Source organism: Lissotriton helveticus, chromosome 6, assembly GCF_964261635.1.
Source record: "Lissotriton helveticus chromosome 6, aLisHel1.1, whole genome shotgun sequence".
NCBI classification, from domain to species: domain Eukaryota; kingdom Metazoa; phylum Chordata; class Amphibia; order Caudata; family Salamandridae; genus Lissotriton; species Lissotriton helveticus.
In genome coordinates, this window is record NC_136067.1 from 1,083,953,663 (window position 1) to 1,083,967,540 (window position 13,878).

A 13,878-nucleotide genomic window follows, 5' to 3' on the forward strand; every position below is an offset into this window, starting at 1 on the left:
CACACAATGCTTTAGTTACATTAAACAAATTGCCCGTCTCGTGTCCTTTAAAGCTCGGAAGGTCGCAAACGTGTGTCATTTAAAAAATTGTGTTGTGGTAGAGTCACTGGTGTGGATAATAATGTTGAAATCCCCCAATCCACACCCTGCCATCAACAACTGTATGACCTTTTCAGAATTGAGCAACGTTTAGCATAAATTCAGCAAAAAATGTGTTCTTCCCTTCATTGGTTGCATATAATGAAGAGTGTGAAATACTTTTCCCAAACCTTAAACCTCGTCTCACTAATATTGCCACTCCTTTCAATTTGGTTTTGTTTCTGTCATGACATTTGGCTGAGAATCAATAGGATCAGAGACGGTGCACATCATTGATCAGCAGGTGAGTCTCCTGTAACAATGCGATCTGTACTACCTTCACTTTCAGCCATTGTAAAAGGCTTTTATTTGGGGAATTAAGATCTTGCACATTCAGGATATTTTTTGAGACTACATTCATATTACCTTCATTTGTTACCTTTGATACTCTCAGTCCCAAAAGCAATTGCGGTTGATTTAGCCTGTTGGTAACAAGGGAGATGGTACTTTCTTTTCCATCAGCCAAAGTATATGTGACCACTTATGCTCATACCTGAAACTTGTGTTGTGTTTTTGACTATTTGCAGTCGGTATATCGTGATATACCAATGACATAACTAAACCATATCTAACGGCAATTGGTTAAGAGTTTGAAAGTCAAATCTGCGTTTCCACTGCAACTTAACATTAAGAACATCATTAGGTTTCTCTCATCTAACTGGGAAAAAGGGCTCTCACCCTGAGGAGTTGTTGAACACCCACCAGCTGCTACCGAATTCATATTCATTTTGTGGACAATGAGAACACCATGTTGCTACAAAAAGTATGATGGAGTATGAACTCAAATAGATAACGCTCTGTCATTTCGGCAATTTTGCCATACACAGTACATACTAAGTCCACAAGTTTCCTTCGAGGAGAATGTCAAAGCAGACTTGGTGGCGTATGTTTAGTCCACCTCTGTTGATGCCATTCGTTCTTCTTTTTTTATCCTCATTTGCCTCAAACACCACTGGGATTTCCTGCCCTTTTGCTGGAAAGGAAAAAGAAAGAGAATTCGACCGATGCCGCCCTTCGCTTATGAAAACCCTTTCTAAAGGCCACAATTTCCCCAAGCAGACTCTGCTCAATAGGAATGTACCAGCCGAGGCGGAGTAGGCTTAATCATCGGACCCCTCATCTGTCCTGCATCGTTCTACCCCTACCCACCTTACAAATGGTTGCCATAAATAAATATTGTTTCTTTCCATTGTCAGATATGTCCAGTCTGGCAATACTCTTAACTGATAATAACCAATCTTCATACCGTGAGGGTTGAGACGTTCCACTTTCTGCAGGTTTCCCTATGTGCTGGCAATATTGCATAAAAAATCAACTTTGTGTGGCTCTGATCAATTTTTAATTGTGAGTCCACACATCTAAAAAAAAAACCAAAGATACGCTTACCTGCATTTGAATCTTCAGGATACCAGATAAGAATTTACTCACATCCTCCTAGAATGACAGAATTTTATTGTTTAAATCTTTTATTGTTTTGAAAAGAGAAGAATAACAATAGCCGTCACCTACATCCACCTGCCGGTGGGTATCAAACGCATTTTATGTTATGAATATAGTGGAAGAAACAGAGAGGAAAATAGGGGGGGATAGGCCTACGATAATCAGGGTGGGAACTGTGGGTCAAGCAGATATTGTGTGGGCATTGGGGGTGTCTGACTGGATGCTTTCATTCGTCCTCGTGGGAAGGAGCCTTAGTAAGCTGAAGCACCCGTAAGTATCTCAGGCATTTGAGTTCTGTGAATTCTGTGGATAAAAATTCTATTGTGGTACCTCACATTTTGTCGAACTTAGGGAGAGCGCGTGTTAGACTAGCTGTGATCTTTTCCATCCCCAACGTCTCCCAAAGTTTATAGAACCAATCCAGTCGGGACAGTACCTCCGTGGTGCCCCACCTAGCCAACAATGCCTGTTTGGTGGCCCCCAGTGCTAGGGTGATCGCTCTGCCTCAACAGGATCTGAGCGGGTACACCAAGGCATTGGGGAGTCCTAGCAATGTGAAGGAGGGGAGCCTGGGTAGATCTGTGTTGCATATGTCGTCTATATCTTGGAGGATTGCATCCCAGTAACCCTAAATCTTCTGGCAGTACCAAAGGGTATGTGTGAAGGTGCCCGGCTGCCCACACCGCCGCCAGCATAGCCCATACTCTCCCGGTTTCCACCTAGTGAGCCTTGCTGGTGTGTATTACCAGTAGTGTGCAATTATTAAAAACATTTCTTTGCCTGCAGTACTGCACGAGGGGGCTCTTGCTCTATGTATAATGTCATGTCATTCTTTGGGGGAAAAGTCATATTCCATTTCCTCTCAAGGCAGGGGACACACACTCCACTTGGGTCTATGCCGCTTTGGAAGCCACGGTACCTTCAAAATGTGCATTGCCCCTATCGAGCGGTCGATAAAGTACCAATGCTTCTCCGACTCCAGCTTATACCACTCAAGCATGTATCTAAGTTGTGCCACCTGGAAGTATCGCTCTAGATGCGGGACCCTAAGCCTCCCGTCTTCCTGCTTCAAATAAGTTAGGTGTCGGGCCAATCTCGTCTTCTTCCCTCCCGAAACGAAGTTTTCTATGAGGCGTATCTGTGCTAGCATCGTGGGTGGGGGTTGTAGCAGTAATGTTTGCATCACATATAGGATGTACGGGAGAATGGTAATTTTAATGGCTGCCAATCTTCCCAGCCAGGACATAGTGTGCCTCCTCCAATTCGAAAAGTCTGCCCTGACCTCTGCCAGAAGAAGGGAATAGTTCACTTAGGTTATCTTATAGAGCGTGGGAAAAATCTGCCCAAGTTCGTGACACCGTTGAAGGCCCACATGAACAGGAACCGAGCCGTCAAAGCCTGTTGCTCAGTCTTAAGGAGGGTCAAACTAAGGGTCTGTGTTTTGTTATTATTAACCTTGAAGACCAATGCCCAACTAAAGTTCTTGAGTTCCTCCATCAAGGGGGGCAGTGAAGTCAATGACTGGGTTTAAAACAGTACCACTTGTCTGTGTAAAGTGAAATCTTATGCTCCCTGTCACCCATTCTGATCCCAGATATAGCCAGATTTTGGTGTATTCTTTCCGCAAACAGCTCCATTTAAAGAGCGAAAACCAGGGGCGATAAGAGACAACCTTGTCTTGTACCTCTGCTAATAACAAATGGTCGAGAGGTCACCTAGTTTACCCTAATCTGCGCCTGCCGGTCCCTGTAAATGCAGTCCACCCATCTCAAAAATCGGTCCCCGACCCCATTTCAAGTATGGCCAGTGGACCCGGTCGAATATGCCTTCTCGGCGTCAATTGAGAGAAGCACTGCGGGTCGCTGAGAACGTTGCGTTTTGTCCAGCAAATGGTACATCCGCCTCATCCCGTCACTGCAGCTACGTTCTGGGTTGAATCCCGACTAGTCAGGGTTGACTAAACCTTGCATATGAGGTGCCAGTCGAGCAGCCAGGATGATCGTAAAGAGCTTCACGTCAACATTTAATAAAGAGATAGGGCAGTATGATGCACAGTCCAGCGGATCTTTACCCGGCTTAGGTATCATGACTACTTCGTCCATGGTCATGGTCGAGGATAGACTACCGATGTCGCTAAAGCAGTTGAATAGGACCACAAGTGTGGGGGCCAGATCGTGAGTAAAAGTCTTGGTCGAGAATCCACCCTCCCCAGGCGCTTTCCCGGATGTGAGATCACAAATGGCTCTAAGAACCTCATCCAAGTGGACATCTGCGTCTAACTATGTCTCTTCCATTGTGGGGAGGGATGCCACCGGAACATCCCGTGTACATAGTCTTCGGCAGCCTCTGAGTCAAGGTTGTCGGCCCTGTACAAGTCGGAATAAAAGAACTCGAACATGCCCGCTATGTCGCAGTCCGCGCTCAGAATATCGCCCTGAGCATTCCTAATTCCTGCAAATAAGACGTGCGTTTGTCTGGGCCCTCAGCAGGTTTGCCAGGAGTTTCCTGGCTTTGTTGCCCCATTGTAGTAACGCTGCTTGGTCCGTAGAAGTGAGTATTCTGCCCGATCGTAGTCTAGGGCTTTCAGCTGTCGTCTAGCTGCGTAGAGTTGCCTCCTGACTTGAACGGCTTCCGTACGGTGATGCACCCACTTTAGTTCCTTAACTTACGATTCAAGGTGTTCCCTCTTTTTCTTTCTAGCCTTATTGACGCCTGCTGCTATTACTATAAATCGCCCTCGGATGTTGGCTTTAACTTAAAAACCAGTCTATACGGGCATACGTTTGATGGACTTTGAAAAGCATGCGTACTCCCTAGCATTGGGATAGCGATGTCTCTTCACGTCTGTCAACCCCACCGATTGCAGGGCATTGCATGAACCTGTGCACGTCATCCTCTTTCAATTTACTGCATTTTGGGCAAGCCACCTCTCCTCCATTCCCAAATTTTGATAATCTCTGTGGGGTCCAGTATGCCCTATGAATTGTAAAGAGATGATTTCTCCTTAAATAGGCAGGTTTTACTATTTTATAAAAAAGCATAGACATAGATACTTGCCATAAATTCTCCAGCTAAGTCTCCGGCAAGCATCTTCCCCACAACTCTGACAGCAATGTGAACTCTCCGTCTTTCAAATCGATCATCAGCCAGTACCAGATAGCTATTTCTTTCTTCACGAGTGTTCCTGACATCAGCTTTTCTTTGAGTTCATTTGGAACCCCTACTGTTGTACCAGGAGATTGATACAAGTTCTGAATTTGGAGGTATTTAAATCTTGACACACTATTTTCCGTCCTTTCTCTGCATTCCTCCCCATGTTACCAGGTGACCTTCCTGTATTAAATGTTCCCATCTCAACATGCCAGCCTCCTTTAGCGGAATCACCAGCTTGTCTTTTGTCCAGTCCGGAGAACCCAGAGAGTCCCAAATTGGGGCAAGATTTCCAAAATACGGTAACTTTAAAATCCTTTTAATCCTATACCATGTCTCTGCCATTTCCTGTAGATTTTCAGCCTGACCTGTTTAAAGTATTTGGGGTCAGCGTATGTAATGCTGAAGCCACACTCTTCTCCTTTCACATCCTTTAACATCTACCAGTGTCTGAATTTGCAGGTCTGTCTAACAGCATTTTTCCATTTTTCAACAAAAATGCCCAGGAGTAGAATAATAAGTCTGGTAGCACTAGGCCCCCTTTCTCTACCTTTCTCCTACACTTCTTCCAGGCTATAAGAGGACCTTTAGAGGACCAAATAAAACCACTAATCAGGCCTTGCAGCTTCCAAAACCACTCATTCTTGAAAGCTATAGGGATTGAATCGAATAAGAAAGGGAATTTTTGGAGGATAATAATTTTTACCAAGTTAAATCTGCCCGGTATGGTGAGTGGTAGATGTAACCAATTCCTCACCAAATTACACACTTCCTTCTTGTTTTTTTCATAGTTTTTCTAGGTTAACTTGGTGATATCTTGAGTTATCTTGATCCCTAAGTACCTCATCTCTCTTTTAACCCTTTCCTCAACTTCCTCCATGCTCCCAGCCATTATCTCTGTCTTTCCTCTATTAATCTCATATCCTCAGACTTTCCCAAAATCCAGTGTTAATGCCATAACCTGTCTCATGGTCTTCTGTAGGTCTGTCCATAAATACCTAATTACTTTTCTCAGCTTTTAAATCCAATGGGCAGAATCACCAGGTTATTTCTGCTTTTCCTTGCTTGTGCTTCAATATATAGATCAAACAATAATGGTGACAGAGTGCAACCTTTCCTCGTTCCTCTGTTGTTTTTTAATAGGGTCCGTCAGACAGCTATTTACCAATACCCTTGCCACTGGTGCGGCATATATTCCAGCAAGTGTTTTTCAAAACTTTGTTCCATGGTTAAGAGATTTCGTAACTGCTTCTAGGAAGACCCAATTTACCCAGCCAAACGCTTTTGTAGCGTCTAAAGCAACTACCACAAGGGGGAGTTCATATGTGGTTGACAGGTCTACGGAGTTGATGAGAGTATATATCAACTCCTTTAAGGATCTACCCAGTATAAACCCTTTTTGGTCTTCATATACAAGATCTGCCATAACTCCATTAAGCCTTACGGCCAAAATCTTCGCAAAGATTTTATAGTCTCAATTTAATAATGACACCGGTCAGTATGAGTTGCAATTCTTGTCACATTTCCCTGGCTTTACAATTAATGTGATAATGGCCTCCTTCCAAGACTCGGGCATGCAAGATTTTTTCATAAATACCTCATTTAATATTTCCGTTAAAATTGGTGTTAGGATCCCTGCCAGTACTTAAATTTTGTGAGGTAGGCCATACGGATCGGGGGCCTTCCCCTGCTTTCCGTCCTTGAGTGCTTGTTTTACTTCTATCCTGTTTATCTTCTCGTTCAACATCCTGCTTATTTCCTCCGTTAAGACCTCAAAATGTTCCTGCTTTAACCAAGTTCTCGCCCCATCATCCGTGAACTCTCTCTTCCTGATATACCTTTGCAAAATACCTAAATAAGGCTTGTTCAATCTCCTTATTACCATTCAGTACAGCCCCCGTTAACTCACATTTTATCTGTTTAACCGTGTTCCTCACCTGATCATTTTTAGTTTTCCATGCTAGCAGTTTGCTGCAATTCTTGCCATATTCAAAGTGGGTCAACCTACTAGCCTCCCATCTCTTCCTGACCCTGTCCTCCAAAATGTTGGCTGGATTTGTTTTAACTTCTGCAATTTCCAACAGTGGAACATGGGGGGGTCATCCTGATTTTATTCTTAAATTTACCAACTCCCTTTCTAGTTCTCAGACTCGCTCTTCTAGAGTTATAACAGTTTTACGATAAGTCCTCCTTTTTGCAGCCGATAAGCTTCCTATTCTGCCTCTCAGATAGGCCTTATATGCATCCCAGACTATTCCCACCGAGGCAGAGCCTAGATTAATAAAAAAAACTCTATTGTCTCCTCATTCAATAACTCTGTTACCTCTTACTCTAATAATAGAGTGGGATCCATTGTCCATCAAGACTGAATATTCTTCCCTGATCAATTTAAATCTAACATCACCGCTGAGCGGTCTGATAAATGGGCCCCTACATGCTTGATGTGGTTCACCATATCTTTTAAATTTATATCTATTAAAAAATAGTCTATTCTTGATTGATGTCGGTACTTCCTGTTGTTATATGTATTTTCCCTCTTTAATCCAGCCCTCTGTTGCCATATCTCACAAAGGCCCATTTGCTCGATGATTCACCTTATCTGTCCTGCCATTTTGGGATTCCTTGCAGCTCTACTATTTGCGGATCTATCTAAAATATTATCCAGAACTGCATTGAAATCCCCAGCCATGATAATCGGATCCAGGAAGTTCAATAATTCTGATAGCAACTTCTCAAGAGGGGCAGTTTCATCCTTATTCGGTCCATAATATCCAGCTAATGTAAAGCTTTGCCCTATGATCCTTAGCTTCGCAACCAGCCATCTTCCCGCTTTATCTGAGACACTATCCTCAATGGTGATTTTTGCATCTTGTTTTACCAAGAGGGCCACCCCCTTTGTTACAAATGATTGTCTTGTACATACTATTTGTTGTAACCATCTTTTCACCTTGAAAATCTCTAGGCAGTGTTTCCTGCATTATTATCATGTGAGCTGGGCAGTCTTTTATATACTGCAATAGTCTCTCCCATCTCCCTCTTACCCTTACATAGTTTACATTCCTGGGTAGAATTGTTATATGTGCTATTTGCTTCTCACCCATCCCCTTTATCGTCTAAGTGCAATAACAGTATTGCTGAGGCTTCTAAGGACTTTTATTTTCTTTTTCTCTCCCGTGCTCCCCACCCAGTAACCCCTGCCCCCCCCCACCCTTGGAGAACCCATCCCTAACTCACCATGGCCTATGCCTTATGGGTGTCCCCTCTTAGTGTGTGCCTTACTTTGATAACTAATATGTGGGAAAATGGAAAAAAAAAATCAACATACTTATTCGAAAGAAACACGTTAGTTATAGATTCCCTACCTTAGAATTACCCCCAGGCAGCAGACTGGATCCGGAAAGTTTGTTCATCAGCAGTTACTCTGCATGCCAGAAGGTGGCGTCGGTCGGCTCCCCGTCCGTCGTTGGTGTTGTGATCGCCAGGATGACGTCGCGGTAGCTACTTAGACGCCGCCCTCGCGTGCTGACGTCAGTTCGTTCTTTTTCCGCGACAGCCAGCGCAGATCCGGATAGAGCGATAGCTCCAGTCACTTTTTGACTGAACTTTTTGTCAGCTTCTTTTTTGAATCTACAACTCCTGGTGCACGTAGGGATGCCTGGCTTCAAAGCATGCAGTTCCTGTATCCGACTGATGTCGGTTATGGATCCGCACCGCGTGTGCCTCTTTTGCCCTCGGGTCGGGTAAGTCGAAGCACAAGAAGAAGTCAAGAAGCATCGTCGCTCTTCGACTTCTCCCCGTCGGTCGGCTGACGCGACGAAGGATGCGGGCAGTGCCCCTCCTGCGGTTCCCTGCGCGGAGCCCGAAGAGTCGACTCCGTACTCCCTCCCTTTCCGGGACCTGGGGCAACTACTGCCCAGCTTAATGAATTTTACGAGGCGATGTCTGCCATCTTTGGGCAGCCAGACTCCGCCAGCGCGCCTTCGGGCCACGCAGACTCGGTTGGGGGTCTAGGCCTTCGCCGGTGGCTCCTGCCCCGACGCTGCAAGCCCCCATGGATCCGGATAGGCACCGGTTGAACTTATAACACCTCCACTGGCGCCACTTCCTTTAGCACCATTCCCAAAGCGGGTCGTGTCCCCAGCTGGCGTTGACCCCGGCCTTAATCCTGACGTGGAGCCGGGCGATGCCGGATCCGTCGCCGGGAGGGGTTTTTGTGCCCCTGTTCACTCCTGGGGTCCCTTTTCCGCCAGATTGGCACCCAGAGGATGAGGAGGAGGACTGGGAGGAGTCCGGTGACCCTCTGACTGATCAGCTTGAATATGAAAAGGACTGGAAAGAGGAACTGGGGGACGCCAGTGGTCTAGACACCTCCCCTGACCTTGGCATGTTGTCTCCTCCTACCGTTGCTCCGAAGGAGGAAGTGTCATATGCAGTGGTGTTGCATAGGGCGGCCGAGGCCCCCAAACTCGAGCTTCCTACAGTGGCGGTCAGTACTAACCTCCTGACAGGTGCTTCAGCCGGCTGCGAGCTATTTGGAGCCCCTGCTGCTATTTAATGAGGCCCTTACTGACGTCCTTTTGGGCATATGGTCCAGGACCAACAGGGGGGCGCCCGTGGATAGGATGATTGCCCGACCCCACCGCCCGGCTCTAGGCGACCCCTCTTTCCTCTCCCAACATCCCACCCCATAGAGCTTGGTGGTCCAAGCCTCCACTTCCAAGAGCGCATTTCCTACTGCTCCCCCGGAAAGGGAATCCAAGAAGCTGGACTGTATTGGGAAGATTTTCTCTTCCGCCAGCTTGTGACTGCAGTCGGTAAACACTGCATGTCTGTTCAGCCGTTATTCCCACTGTGTGTGGGATACGGTTGCGCAGGTGCTGCCTCAGTGTCCGGAGAAGGCCCGGACAATGCTCTCCCAGGCTGTCCCCACCGGGAGAGATGCGGTGAAGTTTACCATCCGTTGTGGGCTGGATACTGCCGACTCTCTAGGCAGGACGATTTCCACGTCTGTAGCCCTTCGTCGCTACGCCTGGATGAGATCGACTGACTTTTCGGGGGATGTCCAGAACACCCTCATGGACATGCCCTTTGATGGCTCTCTCCTTTTTGGCGACAAAGCGGGCAACGCTCTAGAGCGTTTCAAGGACTCACGGGCTACGTCCAAGTCCTTGGGCCTCTCCAGCTGCCCAGCACAGACTGCTTTTCGTCCCTTTCGTGGCTACGGAAGGGGTGCCTCACTAAGTCCCGCCCAAACCCACAGGTTGCAGCAAGTTTCCCAACCTTCGCGTGGCTGGCAGACATGGAAACCACCGTATTTTTTCCAGGGGCCAGCGGGCGCGCTAGTCCACCAACCCCCCCTCTGCAGCAGCCTCCAAGCCTCCTAGTCCGACCTTTCAGGCCCATCAAATGCCAGTGGGCGGCAGGATTCGCCATCACCTCCCCCAACTGGCGCACCATCACGTCTGACAAGTGGGTTTTGTAAATATTCCAAAGGGGCTACTCCCTCCCCTTGGAGGCTACCCCTCCTGCCATGCCACCTCAATTTTCATTGCGAGTGGAGTTGCGGTCTGTTGTACGCCTTTCCGCCTATACCACTTTTGCCCAGAGTGCTGAAAAGGGTCAGGCACAACCGGGCCCAAGTCATCCTTGTGGCTCCGGACTGGGCACGGAGAGTCTGGTATCCTGAGCTGCTCAACATGGTCATCAATGCTCCGACCCGTCTGCCTATTCGGGAGGATCTTCTGTTGCAGTAACCGGGGACGGTTCTCAACCCGAACCTGTCCACCCTCCACCTCCTTGCTTGGAGATTGAGCGACAGCAGTTGACGTCTTTTGACCTGCCTCCTGAAGTTTGCGATGTAATCTTGGCAGCCAGGCCTCCCTCCACTAAGTTGGTCTACTCCTGCCAGTGGAACAAGTTTGTGGCATGGTGCACAGCAAAGGCTGTGGATCCCCTTTCTGCCCTCTTTTTGAGGTTCTCTTGTTTCTTCTTTCTTTAGCCCAGCAGGGCTACCTTTCAGCCATCGCTGCCTTCCTTCGGCTTCCAGATCAGCCTTCTCTTTTCAAGTCCCCGGTGGTTAATTGTTTCTTGAAATGCATAACTTATCTCTTTCCTGCTATTCCCTTCGTTATGCCTCAGTTGGACTTGAATCTCGTTTTAACCTATTTAATGTGCGCTCCCTTTGAGCCGCTTCACAACTATCCTTTGAGACTCTTAACTCTTTAAACTGCATTCCTGGTGGCCATCACTTCGCCAGAAGGGTGAGTGAGCTCGAGGCTCTTTCCTCCAAACTTCCTTTCCTTTCTGTCCATCCGGACAAGGTGGTTCTCAGGATCTGTTCATCCTTCCTTCCTAAGGTTGTCACTGCCTTTCACATTGGGCATACCATCACTTTGCCCACCTTCTTGCCGCCTCCGCATCCTTCGAAAGAAAAAGAGAGGCTCCACCGTCTGGACCCAAAGCATGCGCTTTCTTTTTCTCTGGATCGCACAAAACAGTTCCGTATGGATGACCAACTCTTTGTTGGCTTCGTGGGCGCCAAGAAAGGTCGGAATAACACAAGCAAACCATTTCTCGATGGGTCATTTTGTGTATTAAACCATGCTATTCTCTGGCTAGAAAGTAGCCTCCAGTGGGGCTACGCGCCTATTCCACCAGGATGACAGCAGCCACTACTGCCTTGAGAAGAGGAGTTCCTGTACATGACATCTGTCAGGCAGCTACGTGGGCATCACTGCACATGTTTAAGGTACACTACTGTATGGACAGTTAAGTCCGAAGAGATGGCTTTTTTGGCCGTTCTGTTCTCCAGGACTTTCTGGTGTGGTCTTGGTTCGCAGATCCAAAACCGGGGTTGGTATTGCTGGGGTATCTATTCTAAGGTAAGGTATCGAAAACTAACGAGTTTCTTTCAGATGAACAAGTTACTTAGCTTAGGTAACGATATAACTGTAAGAAACATTAGTTAGTTATAAATTCCTTACCGCCCCACCCATCCTCCCCGTTCTGCAAACTGCTTTCTAGGGTTAATGATATCCTTTCAGGGCCACAGCTTTGTTTACCTTTGGTCAGTGTCTTGCATGGCTCTGCATTTCTGGCGCCGAATGTTTTGTACAGAACTGACTTCATTGCGCGAGGGCGGTGTCTACGTAGCTACCGTGATGTCATCCTGACGACCGCGACGCCAATGACGGACGCGGAGCCGACCGACACCACCTTCCGACGCACAGAGGTACTTCTGACAAAAAAACTTTCCGAATACAGTCTCACCCCTGGAGGTAATTCTAAGGTAAGGAATCTATAAGTAACTAATGGCTCTCACAGATATATCGTTACTGAAGGTAAGTAACTTGTTCTTTATGTAGCTATCCATTCTATATCCCAAGTATTTAGCCTCCTGGTTGTACACTCTCAATGAATTCATCTACCTCTTTGACCAAGCGAAAGGTGTGCATTTTGTTATTTAGTATCACTTTCAAAACCACGGGGAGCTTCAACTGGACTGTGGCCCCTAATGTTTTCAATGGATCAATCCTCTTTCCCAATTTCCATTGTCTGTTGAAGGTAACATTTGATAGATCTGATTTCACATTTAACCCCATTAACGTCTGTTGATTTCTTGCTCAACAAAATCTTTCTCAACAACATCTTCTCTTTAGCACGTAGGTGAGAAAGTTTACCAATATCCTCCTGGACCTAGTTCTGTTAGTATTCAATCTATAGGGGTCCCTGTGGATCCTTTGAATGCCCTTGGAAATCTCCTGCTCTGACTCTTCCGGTTGTAACTCCTTTTTGATCAGTTTGACTACAAAGGCCTTGAGATCATCCCCCTCTTACCTCTCCGGCACCTTTAAAATCCGTAAGTTATTCCGTCTCTGGAAGTTTTCCATTCTCTCCAGCCTATCCTGCTGCTCCTGCTCTTTTAGCTTTAGACCCTCAATCTCTGCACTATTTATTTGCACCGCCTCCCTGAGATCCCTCACTGACCTCGCTAAGATGACTGTTTTGTTACTTAGGTCATCTATCTTTTTCTCCAGGTTCTCGCATGCCAACTTTATCTCCTTTTAGTTCATCTTTGAAACCTCAAACCTGTTTTTTATCTCGGCAGAGAGTGTTATTAAAAGAGATCCTACAGAGGGCTCCTCACTTTTAGTGCTGTCATCTCTTCCATGCTTTTCCTTCAGGGGGCTTTCTCGCCTAGCCTGTCTCGGACTTGGACTTGGGCTTCTTGATGTTCCGGAAGCTAGTACCTGGGCTCCGACCACTTCCTCCTCAGAGGCTGCAGAGTTCTCTGACGATAAAAGTTGGTATCTATTTGGACTTAAATCTTTTGCCCAATTTGTCATGTCTGATCTCCCCGCAGAGTACAATTACTCCTTACTGACTGGCACCTGTCGCCCTCCATATCTTTCTCACTTAATATTATCGTTTTCGGCAGGACTTTAAAAAAAGTCCTGAGGGAAGGTGTAATCCTGATCCTCTGCTCTAGATTTTTCTGTCTTGATTTTCTTATTTTCTTATGGCTTCTAGTGTTTTTTAAAGGCACTGATCTATTACAGGCTGGAGGGTTTATATTTTCCTCTTCACTTTTCTCCTCTCCTGCCTCTTCAGCAGTTGATATTGCACCCCCTGAACCTGGTCCCAGCAGCTCTCTCCTCTTCCCTGCGCTCCTCCAGGATTCCTTTCACTTGCCCTCCCTTACTCCCCTTCTTACCGACCTCAATGTCTGCTCGATCTTTTGTCCCGTGGGTCACTCATTGCTGGGATCGGTGCAGCGGCAGTGATATCTCCGGGTCTGGTTCCTCCAAATCTAACTCCTTATTTTCTCTCTTCCCCTCACTCCTGGTACTATCGCCGCAGCCGCTGCCTCCTCTCCCAGGAATGGATTCTCGAGACTGCGCACTGACCTCTGCGCACCTCCATGGTTGCCCCATGGCTGATTGATCTTGCCTACCGTGGTGCTCCCCGTCCCGAGAATCGTTTGTCAACTGTAATGAGCTTGCAACCACCGCGAGGTATGAATCCGGCTAAATTACTTCATCTTCCAATGTTGGTTGTGTGTTCATTTCAGTCTCCTTTAAATTGCTACTGCAAGGTTTCCCTTAGAACTCCATTAGCACACTGCGAGCTCTCCCGCAACGTGCCACTAGC

The 13,878-nt window shown here is 46.8% G+C and overlaps 1 protein-coding gene across 1 annotated transcript in view; it reads left to right on the plus strand.

Moving 5' to 3' along the window:
- NUP133 (nucleoporin 133) overlaps positions 1-13,878 on the plus strand; it is a 1,231,428-nt gene that overhangs the window by 911,474 nt on the left and 306,076 nt on the right. The window lies entirely within an intron of this gene.